The sequence below is a fragment of the Psammomys obesus genome, unplaced genomic scaffold (genome assembly GCF_907164565.1).
Source record: "Psammomys obesus unplaced genomic scaffold, mPsaObe1.curated_primary_1811, whole genome shotgun sequence".
NCBI classification, from domain to species: Eukaryota; Metazoa; Chordata; class Mammalia; order Rodentia; family Muridae; genus Psammomys; species Psammomys obesus.
In genome coordinates, this window is record NW_026594216.1 from 4,179,105 (window position 1) to 4,194,320 (window position 15,216).

The window sequence follows — 15,216 nt, forward strand, 5'->3', positions numbered from 1 at the left end:
GCAGAGTATCAATTGTAATACCTAATAAAATAGATTTTCAGCCAAGGAAAAATCCACCAAGAGGACATCATACTCTCAAACATCTATGGCCCAAATACAAGGGCACCTGCATTCATAAGAGAAACATTATTAAAGCTTAAATCACACATCAATCCTAGCACATTACTAGTGGGAAACTTAAACACCCCACTCTCACCAATGGGCACGTCATCGAGATAGAAACTAAACAGAGAAATAATGAAGCTAACTGAGGTCATGAATCAAACGGACCTAATAGATGTCTACAGAACTTTTTACCCAAACACAAAAGAATATCCTTTATACTCAGCATCACATGGAGGCCTCTCCAAAATTGAGCATATAGTTGGCCATAAAACAAACCTCAACTGATATGTGAAAACTGAATTAACACATTGTTCTTTATCAGATCACCATGGATTAAACCTAGATCTCAACAACAGCAGAAACAACAAAAAGTCTATACACTCTTGAAACTGAACAACTTCCTGCTTGATGATCACTGGGTGAGGGAAGAAATAAAGAAACAAATTAAAGACTTGCTAGAATCTAATAAAAATGAGGGAACAACTTACCCAAACATATAGGGGCACCATCAAAGGGGTTCTAAGAGGAAAGTTCACAGCACTAAGTGCCTTCTTAAAGAAATTGGAGAGATCCCATATTAGCAGTTTAACAGATCACCTGAGAGCTTTAGAAAAAAGAAGCAAACACACCCAAAGGGAATACACTGCAGGAAATAATCAAACTCTGGGCTGAAATCAGTAAATTAGAAATAAAGAAAGTCAGTCAAAAAATTAATGAAAGTAAGAGCTGGTTCTTTGAGAAAATCAACAAGATAGACAAAACCCTTTCCAAACTAACTAAAAGACAGAGAGATGGTATCCAAATTAACAAAATCAGAAATGAAAAGGGAGACATAACAACAGACACTGAGGAAATACAAAGAATCATTAGGTCTTACTTCAAAAGCCTAAATTCCACAAAATTGGGAAATCTAAAGTAAATGGATGCTTTTACTGATAGATTTCACCTACCAAAGCTAGATCAGGTAAACAGTTTAAACAGCCCAACAACCCCTAAGAAAATAGAATCACACAGCAAAAATATTCCAAACAAAACATAAAAAAAGTCCAGGGCCAGATTGTTTTAACACAGAACTCTATCAGACTTTCAAAGAGCTAACACCAATACTCCTGAAATTATTCCACAAAACAAGAGCAGAAGAAACACTACCAAACTCATTCTATGAAGCCACAGACACCCTGATACCTAAATCACACAAAGACTCAACAAAGAAAGAAAATTTCACACCAATCTCCCCTATGAGCTTTGATGTAAAAATGCTCCATTAAATACTTGCAAACTGAATTCAAAGGCACATCAAACACATTATCCACCAGGATCAAGTAGTTTTTTTCCTAGGTATGCAAGGATAGTTCAACATACAAAAATACATCAATGTAATCTACCATATAAACAAACTGCATCATTAGATGCAGAAAGAGCCTTTGATGAAATCCAACACCCTCTCATGATAAAAGTCTTAGAGTGATCAGGTAAAGGGCCATACCTAAACATAATGAAGGCTATTTACAGTCAACCAATAAGCAACATCACACAAAATGAAGAGAAACTCAAAGCAATCCCACTAAAATCAGGGACAAGACAAGGTTGCCCACTCTCTCTAAATGTCTTTAATAGAGTACTAGAAGTTCTAAATAGAGCAATAAGATAAATAAAGGAGATCAAAGGAATACAAATCAGAAAGGAAGAAGTTAAAGTATCACTATTTGCAGATGATATGATAGTATACATAAGTAACCCAAAAAATTTCATCAGAGAACTTCTACAGCTGATAAACTCTTTCAGCAAAGTGGCTGGAGAAGAGGTGGGATACAAAGTAAATAAACTCTAATAAATATAAAAGTAAAAATTTAATTAAAAATATTAATTAAAAAATCAGCAGTCCTTCTGTATACAAATGAAAAACAAGATGCAAATAAAATTATGGAATGCATACCCTTCACAATAACCACAGATAGTATAAATATAAAATATTTAGGGGCAATTCTAACAAAAGAATACAAAGACTTACATGTCAAGAACTTCAAATCTCTAAAAAACTAATTTGGAGAAGATACCAGAAAATGGAAAGATCTCCCATGCTCATGGATCATTAGAATTAACATAGTAAAAATGGCTATGTCACTAAAGGCAATCCAGAAATGCAATGCAATGTCCATCAGAATACCAAAACAATTTTTTCACAGACTTTGAAAGAACAATTCTAAACTTCATATGGAAAAAGCAAAAAACACAGAATAAATAAATAAATCCTATAAAGCAATAGAATTCCTGGAGGAATCTCCATGCTTGACCTCAAACTATAAAACATAGCAGTAGTAATAAAACTTTATGATACTGGCATAGAAATAGGCTGTTTTATCAATGGAATGAAATCAAAGACAAAGAAGTTAATGCACACATGTATGCACACCTGATTTTTGACAAAGGAGCCAAAACCATACAACAGAAAAAGGACAATTCAACAAATGGTACTGGTCTACCTGGATATCTACATGTAGAAAAATGTAAATAGATTTATTGCCCTGCACAAAAGTAAAGTCCAAGTGGATCAAAGACCTCAACATAAAACCAGATAAACAAAATCTGCTATAGAAAAAAGTGGGGAAGAGCCTTGTCCTCTTTGACACAGGAGACAACTTCCTGAACAGAACACCAACAGCTCAGGCTGTAAGATCTGCAATTAATAAATGAGACCTCTTGAAATGGAAAAGCTTCTGTAAAGCAAAAGACACTATCAATAGAATGAAAAGACAGTCTACAGATTGGGAAAAGATTTTCACCAACCCCTTATCTGACAGAGAGCTAATATCTAGAATATATAAAGAACTCAAGAAATTAAACAACAAACCAAATAATACAATTAAAAAAAAATAGAGATTCCTCAACAGAGAAATCACAAATGCTGGAGAAACACTTAAAGAAATGCTCAAGGATAGATTGATTTCCAAAGTCGTTAGAAAACTTTACATTCCCACCAGCAATGGAGGAGGGTTTCTCTTTTTCCACATTCTCTCTAGCATGTGTTGTCACTTGAGTTTTTGATCTTAGTCATTCTGATGGGTATGAGGTGGACTAAGAGGGTAGTTTTGATTTGCATTTCCCTAATGACTAAGGATATTGAGCATTTCCTTAAGTGTTTCTCTGCCTTTTGGTATTCCTCAATTGATAATTCTCTCTTTAGCTCTGTACCCATTTTTAAATTGTATTACTTGATTTGTTGCTTTTTAACTTCTTGAGTTCTTTAAATACTCTGGATATCAGCCCTCTGTCAGAGAGTTAGTGAAGATCTTTTCCCAGTCTGTAGGCTGTTATTTTATTCTGGTGACAGTGTCCTTTGCTTTACAGAAGCTTTTAGGATACATACTAAACCAGCTAAAATCTGTACACCTAAATAAGCTAAGCAAGAAGGAGGATCCTGAGTAAGATGGTCAATCCTCATTCAGAACGGCAAACTGGATAGACAATGGAAGAAGGGAATAGAACAGGCGACTACCATAAAAGGTCTCTGAAAGACTCTATCAAGCAGGGTATCAAAACAGATGCTGAGACTCATATCCAAACTTTGGGCAGAGTGAAGGGAATCTTATGAAAGAAGGAGGAGATAGAAAGACCTGGAGAAAACAGGAGCTCCACAAGGAGAGCAACAGAACCAAAAAAAAAAAAAAAAAAATAGGGGCCTAGGGGTCTTTTCTGAGACTGATACTCTAATCAAGGACCATACATGGAGAGGACATAGACCTCTGGCATAGATGTATCCCAGTGTCCCAGCGGATTCCATAGTAAGGGGAACAGGGGCTGTCTCTGACATGAACTCAGTGGCTGGCTCTTTGATCACCACCCTAAAGTGGGGAGCACCTTTACCAGTCCACAGAGGAAGACAGTGCAGCCAGTCCTGGTGAGAGCTGATAGGCTAGGTTCAGATGAAAGGGAAGAAGGACCTCCTCTATCAGTTGACTGAGAGAGGGGCAGGGAAGGTGAAGAAAGAGGGAGAGCAGGATGGGGTGGAAAGGGGAGGAGGGGCTACAGCTGGGATCCAAAGTGAATAAATTGTAATAATTAAAAAATTAAAAAATGCTGGGAAAATAAAAGAAATGCTCAATGTCCTTAGTCATCAGGGAAATGCAAATCAAAAGGACTCTGAGATTCCAACTTACATTTGTCAGAATGGCTAAGATCAAAATCTCAAGTGACAACACATGTGGCAAGGATGTGGAATAAGGGGAACCCTCCTCCACTGATGGTGGGAATACCCTGAATTCCTGTCTAAGCTTCTCAAATGTGGTGTCTACCACAATCTCCTTGTTTCACAGAAAATAAGGAAATGCTGTATAGTAAATGCTGTAAGCACAGAAAACATATCTTTCAGGATCAATGAAGATAATATTTTTTTTCTGACTTTATGAAAGGTCTTAATTAATCTCAGGAGAATCAGGCTGGATGAGATAGTATGATGAGATATAATGAGAGAGATGGTGGGTAGTGTCCCCAAGAGCAGAGAGGTTGTCCTGTATCCACTGTCTTTGAAGTAATCGCCTGCTTCAAATGCTTGGTGCTACTGGAGTTTTCTTCAAGTTAAACTTGAAAGTCACAGAAGTCTACATCTGGGTGTTTACTGGGTTGAAGTTATGAATTAAACTTGAAACTTCCTTGCTCGAAGAATCTTGCAGCAGAAAGATAATTCGCTGTTTTTAAGGCCAAAGTAGTAGATTTCTGCATCAAAATTAAATCAAAGACCACCTAGTCTACATTGAATCAAATTATGATTTTATTTTATTTCTAGTGTATAAAAAACACAAATCACAAAACGCACAGAAACACATCCAAAACATCCCAGAAGTGTTTATTGAAAATAGATGACATGATTGGAGAAATGGCTTGGCAGTTAAGAAAAGCTGGTTGTGCCCTCCTGGGAACAGGAGTTTAGATCTCCGCATCTATACATCAAACTCTTCATTCAGCAAATATTTGTAACTCCAACTACAAAGTAGCTGTTGGCTACTTCTAGCCACTGTGCACATAAGCACATCTATACCCTCAGACACACTGCAGGTAGGCAATTCCTATAAATTTTAAACATAATTAAAGTGGATAAGAATAATTCACATACTTCTGAGTATGTGTATTAACATGCAGGAAATGATGTTTAATCAGGGATTATTCTATATATTTTTATAAGAGTACTGCATGTACAGAAAATGGAAGAATTTAAAACTAAAAATATATACGTTTTAATTTTTGGAATTTCATACATGTATACAATGAAATTTAATTATATCTCTCTCCCATTCCCCTCCTCTATCTCCTGCCATATTTTCTTCTAAGTCTTCTACTCTCAACTTTCTCTCCCACCGAGTCCAATTAGTGCTATTTGTGCATGTGTACTAACTGGACTATGAAAGTCCTAAAAGTTTCCATGTCCCTATAAAAGAATGGATGCAGAAACTGTGGTACATCTATACAATGGAGTATTACTCAGCAATAAAAAATAAGGAAATCATGAAATTTGCAGGTAAATGGTGGGACCTGGAAAGGATCATCCTGAGTGAGTTGTCCCAGAAGCAAAAAGACACACACGGTATATATTCACTCATATAAACATACAACATAGAATAAACCCACTAAAATCTGTACATCTAAACAAACTAAGCAAAAGAGAGGATCCTAACTAAAATGTTCAATCCCCATTCTGAAAGGCAAAGAGGATGGACATCAGAAGAAAAAGAAAACAGGAAACAACCTAGGAACCTGCCATAGAGGGCCTTTGAAAGTCTCTGCCATGCAGACTGTCAAAGCAGATGCTGAGCCTGATGGCCAACTGATGGGCAGAGTGAATGGAATTTTATGTAAGAAGTGGGAAATAGCAAGAGCTGGAGAGGACAGGAACTCCACAAGGAGAGCAACAGAACAAGAAAATTTGAAAATTTGGAACTTCCCAGAGACTCATACTCCAACCAAGGACTATCCATGGAGATAACCTAGAACCCTGACAATGCAGCCACTTCTGATGAGAACTGATAGACTAAGATCAGAAAGAAGGAGAGGAGGACCTCCCCTTTCAGTGGACTTGGGGAGGGGCATGCATGCAGAAAGGGGGGGAGGGTGGGACTGGGAGGGGAGGAGGGAAGGGCTTATGGGGGGGATACAAAATGAATAAAGTGTAATTAATAAAAGTTAAATAAAAAATTAAAAAAAGAATTATTCTTCCTCCCATGCAATTATCTCCTGCCAATATCTCCCCAATAAGGAAAGGGCCTGGGAGATTGCTCTGTCTACAGCAGAACTTTGGGTGGCTTACTTTTGTTCAGGTTTTATGAAGATAACCATAGCTGCAGTGAGTTCATGCGTGCAATAGTTATACCATATCCAGAAGAAAGCACTCTTTCCTCTCCTTTGGTTCTTACATTATTTCCGTTCCCGCTTACACTGTGCTCTCTGAGCCCTAGTGGCCGTGAAGATAATAGAGATGTTCTGCTTAGGCATGAGCGCCCACCGTTTTGTTCTCAGTACTCTGACAAGTTCTGTATCACCCTGTTGACTAGTTCTAACTATGAAAAGCAACTTTTCTGTCCAGGTCTTAAAAGCAGTCAAAGTTTATGAATATAAACATAGTATTTAGAAGTCATTTTGATGGCATGACACAACCCTGGGCTTTTGATAAAGGCTCTAATAGCAGGAATGAAATTCCCTCCTATGGAACACTCTACAAACAGTACAAGAAAGTGGTTCGTTCGCCATAGTAGCCATGCCATTATTGCACCAGAGGCACTCCTGTGTAGCTTTATTGCATCACGCAAGAGCAGCTCTGAGCAACAACACTGATGTCTTCTCTTCCCATCCCCTTCTTATTCCTGTTTGATTTGTTATTGGTTTCTTTATATCCTACAGAATAAAGGTGGTATCTTCAGCAATAATGTCTTACTATGGAGTTTCATGAATAACCAGACGTAATGGAAATAGTTTGTGCTATTTTTTAAAATTATTTTTGTTTTTATTAATTACAGTTTATTTACTTTGTATCCCCCCTGTAGCTTCCTCCCTTCTCCCCTCCCAATTTACCTTCCCTCCCTCTTCCCCATCCATGCTCCTCCCCAAGTCCACTGATAAGGGAGGTCCTCCTCTTCTCCCCTCTGATCCTAGTCTATCAGTTCCCATCAGGAGTGGTTGCATTGTCTTCCTTTGTGCCCAGCCCCCTCAGGGGGAGGTGATCAAAGAGCAGGCCAATCAGTTCCTCTTAGAGACAGTCCCTGTCCCCATTACTATGACCCCCCTTGGACACTGAACTGCCATGGGCTACTTCTGTGCAGGGGTTCCATGCCATCTCAATGAGTGGTCCTTGGCTGGAGTATCAGTCTCAGAAAAGATCCCTGTTGTTCTCCTTATGGAGCTCCTGTCCCCTCCACATCTTACTATCTCCTACTTCTTTCATAATTTCCCCTGTACTCTGCCCAAAGTTTGGCTATGAATCTCAGCATCTGCCTCGATACCCTGCAGGGTAGAGCGTTTCAGAGGCCCTCTTTGGTAGCTCCTGTGCTATTCCCTGTTTTCTCCCTACTATGATCATCCTCTTTGCCTTTTTAAATGGAGATTGAGCATTTTAGCCAGAGTCCTCCTTCTTGATTAGCTTCCTTAGGTGTACAGATTTTAGTAGGTTTATCCTATATTATTTATCTAATATCCACTTATGAGTGAGTATATACCCTGTGTGTCTTTCTGCTTCTGGGATACCTTACTCAGGATGATCTTTTCCATTTCCCACCATGTACCTGCAAATTTCATAATTTCCTTACTTTTTATCACTGAGTAATATTCCATTGTATAGATGTACCACAATATCTGTACCCATTCCTCAACTGAGGGGCATCTGGGCTGTTTCCAGCTTCTGACTATTACAAATAAAGCTGCTACAAACATGGTTGAACAGATATCCTTTTTGTATACTTCAACATCTTTTGAATATATGCCAAGAAGTGGTATAAGCTGGATCTTGAGGAAGCACTATTCCTAATTGTCTGAGAAAGCACCAAATTAATTTCCCAAGTGTTTATACAAGTTTACATTCCCACCAGCAGTGGAGGAGGGTTCCCCTTTCTCAACATCTTCTCCACCATGTGTTGTCACTTGAGTTTTTCATCTTAGCCATTCTGATGGATGTAAGGTGAAATCTCAGGGTGGTTTTGATTTGAATTTCCCTGATGACTAAGAATATTGAACATTTCTTTAGGTGTTTCTCTACCATTTGATATTCCTCTATTGAGAATTTTCTGTTTAGCTCTGTACCACCTTTTTTACTTGATTTGTTGCTGTTTAACTTCTTGAGTTCTTTATATATACTGGATATTAGCTCTCTGTCAGATATAGGGTTGATGAAGATCTTTTCCCAATCTCAAGGCAGTTGTTTTGTTTTGATGGCAGTGTCCTTTGCTTTACAGATTTTTAGTTTCACAAAGATGCCAAAACCATATAATGGAAAAATGATAGCGTCTTCAACAAATGGTGCTGGCTTAACTGGATGTCTACATGTAAAAAAATGCAAATAGATCCATACTTATCACCCTGCACAAAACTGAAGTCCAAGTGGATCAAAGACCTCAATATAAAACCAGACATACTAAACCTGTTAGAAGAAAAAGTGGGGAAGAGCCTGGAACTCCCTGGCACAGGAGACAACTTCCTGAACAGAACACCATCAGCACAGGCTCTAAGAGCAACAATCAATAAATGGGACCTCATGAAAGGTTTGTACTATTTTTAAGACTTCTGAACTTTTTCATTTTCTTTCTTTTTTAAAAATATTTTTATTTATTTATTTATTTATTTATATATTTATATTTATTTATTTATTTATTTATTTATCTATCTCAACTTATTCACTTTGTATCCCTGATGTAGACCCCTCCATCTCTTTTCAGTCCCACCCACCTCCCTATTTTTCCTCTATAGCCCTTTCCTAGTCCACTGATAGGGGAGGTCCTCCTCCCCTTCCATATGACCCTAGTCTATTAGGTCTCATCAGGACTGGCTACATTGTCTTCCTCTGTGGCCTGGCAAGGATGCACCCCCTCTCTCCAAGGGGAGCTGATCAAAGAGCTGGCCACTGAATTTACTCCAGAGACAGTCCCTGCCCCCCTTACTAGGGAACCCACTTAGAAACTGAGCAGAGGGTCTAAGTCCTCTCCATTCATGGTCTTTGGTTGTAGTATGAGTCTCCCCAAACCCCCTGGCCTAAGTTTTTTTGTATCTGTTGGTCTCCTTGTACAGTTCCTGCTGCCTTCAGGACATTATCTCCCTCTTTATCCATAAGGTTTCCTGCACTCTGCCCAAAGTTTGGTTATGAGTCTCAGCACCTGCTTTGAAAAAACTGGTAGGGAGAGTCTTTCAAAGGCCTGATTTTTAAATTGGATTATTTGTTTTGTGGGTGTTTAACTTCTTGAATTCTTCACACATTATTGACATAGGGTTGGTGAAGATATTTCCTCAGTATCTAGGTTGTCATTTTGTTCTGACAACAGTGTCCTATGCTTTACAGAAACTTTTCAGTTTCATAAGGTCCCATTTATTGATTGTTGATCTTAGAGCCTGTGCTGTTGGTGTTCTATTCAGGAAGTTGTCTCCTGTGCCAATGAAGTCAAGGCTCTTCCCCACTTTTTCTTCTAACATTTTGAGTGTCTGGTTTTATGTTGAGGTCTTTGATCCACTTGGACTTTAGTTTTATACAAGGTGGTGAAGGTCTATTTACATTTTTCTACATGTAGACATCAAGTTAGACCTGCAGCATTTGTTGAAGAATCAGTTTTTTTTTTTTTTTTCCCATTGTATGGTTTTGGCTTCTTTGTCAAAAGTCAGGTGTCCATAAGTGTGTGGGTTTATTTCTGGGTCTTCTATCTGAGTCCATTGGTTCACCATTCTGTTTCTATGCCAGTATCATTAAGCCATTTTATTTTATTTATTTTGTTATTTTATGTTATGTTATTTTATTACTGTTGCTCTATACTACATCTTGAGATCAGATAATTCCAGGAGATCTTTTATTGTAAAGGGTTGTTTTAGCTATTCTGGCTTTTTTGTTGTTATTGTTGTTTTGTTTTGTTTTTTCATGTGAAAGTGAGAATTGTTTTTTTCAAGTTCTATAAAAAATGTGTTGGTATTTTCATGAGAATGGAATTGAATTTTCAGATTGCTTTTGGAAGCATAGCCATTTTCACTATGTTAATCCTACTGATTTATGAACACGGGAGACCTTCCCATCCACTGATATCTTCTTGAATTTCTCTTTTCAGAGACTTGAAGTTTTTTTTCATATAGGTCTTTTGCTTGCTTGGTTAAAGTCATGCCAACTACATTTTGTTATTTGTGACTTGTGAAGATTGTTGTTTCCCTAATTTCTTTCTCAGCCTGTTTGTCTTTTCTATACAGGAGGGCTTCAGTTTTTTTTTTTTTTTTTTTTTTTTTTTGTTAATTTTGTATCCAGCCATTTCGCTGAAGGTGATTATCAGGTGAAGGAGTTCTCTGGTAGAATTTATGGGGTCACTCATGTATACTATCATATCATCTGCACATAGTGATACTTTGTACTTTGACCTCTACCTTTCCAATTTGTATCCCCTTGATCTCCTTTACTTGTGTTGTTGCTCTAGCAAGGACTTCCAGAACTATGTTGAAGAGATAAGGAGAGAGTGGGCAGCCTTGTCTTGTCCCTGATTTCAGTGGGACTGATTTAAGTTTCTTTCCATTTAGTTTAATGTTGGCTACAGCCTAGATGCACATTGCTTTTACTATGTTTAGGTATGTGTCTTGTATCCCTGATTTCTCCAAAATTTTAAACATGAATGGGTATTGAATTTTGTCAAATGCTTTTTCAGCATCTAAGGAAATGATCATGTGTGTTTTTTTTTCCTTTCTGTTTGTTTATATGTTGCATTACATTGATTGATGTCAGTATGTTGAGCTGCCTCTTCATGCCTGGGATGAAGCCTACTTGGTGGAGGTGGATGATATCTTTAATGTGTTCTTGAATTCTGTTTGTGAGTATTCTATTGAGTATTTTTGCATCCATGTTCTTAATCAAGTTTGGTCTGAAGTTCTCTTTCTTTGTTGGGTCTTCATGTAGTTTAGGTATCAAGATGACTGTGGCTTCACAGTATGTGGATGGTAGTGTTCCTTCTATTTCTACTTTTTTCAGTGGTTTGAAAAATATTGGTGTTAACTATTCTTTGAAGGTCTGGTAGAATTCTGTGCTGAAACTGTCTGGCCCTGGGCTTTTTTGGATGGGAGTCTTTTGACGACATCTATTTCTGATAACATCTTCTCTTTCTGATGACAGCTTCTATTTCCTTATGGGATATAGGACTATTTAAATTATTTACCTCATCTTGATTCAGTTTTGGTAAATGGAATATATCAAAAAACTGTCCATTTCATATAAATTTTCAAATATTGTTGCATATAGGCTTTTGAAATAAGATCTAATGATTTTTTGGATTTCCTCAGTGTCTGTTGTTATGTCCCCCTTTTCATTTCTGATTTTGCTTATTTGGATAGATTCTCTCTGCCTTTTAGTTAGCTTGGCTAAGGGTTTGTCTATCTTGTTTAGTTTCTCAAAGAACCAGCTCTTGGTTTCATTGATTCTTTGAATTGTTTTATTTGTTTCTAATTGATTGATTTCAGCCCTGGGTTTGATTATCCCCAGCTGTCTACTTTTCTTGGGTGTGTCTGCTTCTTCTTTTTTCTAGTGCTTTCAGGTGTATATTAAGTTGCTTGTACGAGCTGCCTGGAATTTCTTCTTGAAGGCACTTAGTGCTATTCACTTTCCTCTTAGCACTGCTTTCATTGAGTCCTGTAAGTTAGGATAAGTTGTGCCTTCATTTTCGTTGAAGTCTAGGAATTCTGGAATTTCTTTCTTTATTTCCTCCTGGACCCAGTTGAAATTGAGTAGAGGGTTGTTCAATTTTCATGTATGTAATTCCCTTTTGTTATTTCTGTTATTGAGGTCTAGCTTTAGGACCATGGTGATCTGATATGATACAAGGGATTATTTCAATCTTCTTGTATCTGTTGAAGCTTGCTTTGTGCCCGAATATTTGGTAATTTTTGGAGATGGTCCCATAAGATGCTGAGAAGGTATTCTCTTTTTGTTTGGGTGAAAGGTTCTGTAGACATCTATTAGGTCCATTTAATTAAGACCTCTGTAAGTGTCATTATTTCTCTGTTTAGCATCTGTCTCAATGATCTGTCCCTTAGAGATAGTAGGGTGTTGAAGTCTCCCTCTATTATTTATTTATTTATTATTGGAATCAATGTTTAATTTAAGCTTTATTAATGTTTCTTTGAAAAATTCAGTAGCTCTTGTATTTGGTGCATAGATATTCAGGATTATGATGTCCTCCTTGTGGATTATTTTTCCTTTGATGAGAATGAAATGTCTCTTTCTATCTCCTTTGATTAATTTTGGTTGAAACTCTATTTTAATAGATATTAGGATGACTACTCCAGCTTGCTTCATGGGTCCATTTGCTCTAAAACCTTCTGGGGCTTTTTTTAACCAAAAATTCATAGGAAAGAATCTCATGCCCTGTGTTTCAATTTTCATTTTCTCCTATGTTTTATGGGAGCAACATGTTCCACCCATATAGAGCAATTCTTGTTTGAACTCTTTTCCTGAAGTTGTATTTTGAAAATATATTATTAGCTAGTAGGTTTCCATAGACTTTTTCACAGCACCTTATTTTTATTTAATCCACCCCTTCCTCCACTGTCCCATACCCCTCTACTACTGACTAATCCCTTAATCCTCAGTATTCCCCCCCTCTTATTTCATTTTAAATGTATTCTACTAATCCTATAGTTTCTTAAAGTTATGTTGTGAGAAAGTATGCTTCCATAGGACTTTTCAAATATTATCACATTAGAAAAAACAAAAACAAAACACAAATCAATAATAACAACAACAAATCCCCCATGGTCTTGGGTTTGAACATATAATTAGAAAGTTAATACTCTATTTTCAGTCCTAGAGACCAGCATGCATCATGGAGCAGCAGGTAAGAGCCCCCTCCCACACAACCCCATCTATTGGCCTCTACAACCTGCCTGCAGCAGTGGTCAGGTCTTGCCAGGGCCTCTGTGCTCCACTTCCTCTGTGCCCCTCACACCCCAGTTCCCTGGCCAGTGCTGCTTCCTGGGACCCACACTGATCTGAAGCACCAGAGACCATTACTGATCAGAGAGCAGCAGAAAAACCAGAGGACTGTGGCCACCTGGGACCACAAGCTCTACCTACAACCCCAGAGACCTATTATCTCCTGGACATATAACCAACAGGTGCTCCACTATATGACAAAGACATTTGCTCAACTATGTTCATAGCAGCTTTATTCATCATAGCCATAAACTTGAAACTAGTTTAAACCTAGACTTCTTTCAAAGGAAGAATGTATACAGAAATTGTGCTACATTTACACAATGGAATACTACTCAGCTATTAAAAACCAAGAAATCATGAAATTTTAAGGCAAACAGATGGAACTAGAAATGATCATCCTAAGAGAGGTAACCCAGAGCCAGAAAGATGCATGTTATTGTACTCATTTATAAGCTGATAAGGAAAAGCATACTACAATCCACACATCCAAAAAACTGAAGTCACAAGGAGGGCCAAAGGGGGAGGGGGTACTGGAATGTCACTCAGAAGAGGAAATAGAATAGGGAGCAGAAGTAGATGAAGAGAGGAATCTGGGCATGAGATGGAATTGGGAGGGAAAACAAGGGTGAGGATCAGCTGTAGGGAGAATGGAGGTGGTAGGTGAAGGGCTGGGAACAGGGTGGGAAATTTAAGGGGGGGGGTCATCTGTTTGTCAAGCTGGAGGCCTGCAACAGGGTAGGCTTCTGGGGGATATGAGTATGACTCTAGCTGAGACTTCTAACACAGGTGAGGGTAAGGGGACATGAAGACTGAAGTGACCACCTCTTAGCCACCTGGCAGGATTAGTGGAAGAAGGGAACAAAAACCCCCTGAAAAAAAAAAAAAAACTTTGATCCAAAAATTATCCTGCCTACATGAAGTGCAGAGATAAAGAGGGAACAAAGATTGAGGGAATGTACAACCAATTATTGGCCCAACCTGAGACCCACCCCATGGTAGTGAGCCCCCGACACTATTAATGATACTCTGCTATGCTTGCCTGTCCTCTGGAAGGCTCCAGCCAGCACTGAATTGAGACAGATGCTGGAACTTGCAGCCAAGCAAGGCAGGAGTTCTGGGGAAGTGTTGGGGGAAAGATGGAAGAACTTGGAGAAGACAAGGACCTCACAAGAAGACCAACAGAGAAAATTAACCCAGTCTCATGTGTTACACAGACTGAGGAGCATGCATGTTCTGGACCTAGGTCCCTGCACATATGTGGCTAATCGGCAGCTTAGTCTTCATGGGGGTAGCCTGGAAGTTGTGTGTGTGTTTGGGGTGGCGGGTTGTTTCTAACGTTGGCTCTATTGCCTGCTTTTGGATCACTTACCACTGGCAGGACTGCCTTGACTGGCATCAGGAGATGAGGATATGCTTGGTCTAATATGACTTCATGTGCTGAAGAGGGTTAATAAGCAGGAACAGGGGCTCCCTTTTTCTGGGGGTAAAAGGAGAGAGGAAGGGGGAAGGAAAAAAAGGAAAAAATTAAAAAAAAAGATAAGACTGAAATCTCATCTTACAGACTAGGTGGTGATTGAAAAATGGGGTCCAGTGTCCACTGAGACATACAGAGATTACTGTGAAGACTGTGATAGGACAGCTGTTTACATTACTGTCTTTTTCCATGTTTGTAATTTTTTCTCAGTCTTTCACTGAGTTTTTTCAGAAGATGATGTTCTTCCAGTAAATGTCTTCTCTACTTCATTTATCTATCATTTATCTGTTTATCTTCTTATGGATAGAAAATTTGGTTAGTGTAATATCTTTCTTTCTATCTACTTATCTATCATCTATCATTTATCTGTTCATCATCTATCATCTATTCATATACCTAAATCATCTGTACCATCTATCTATGTAATCTTTCATCTATCTACCTATATAATCTATCTATCTATCTATCTATCTATCTATCTATCTATCTATCTATC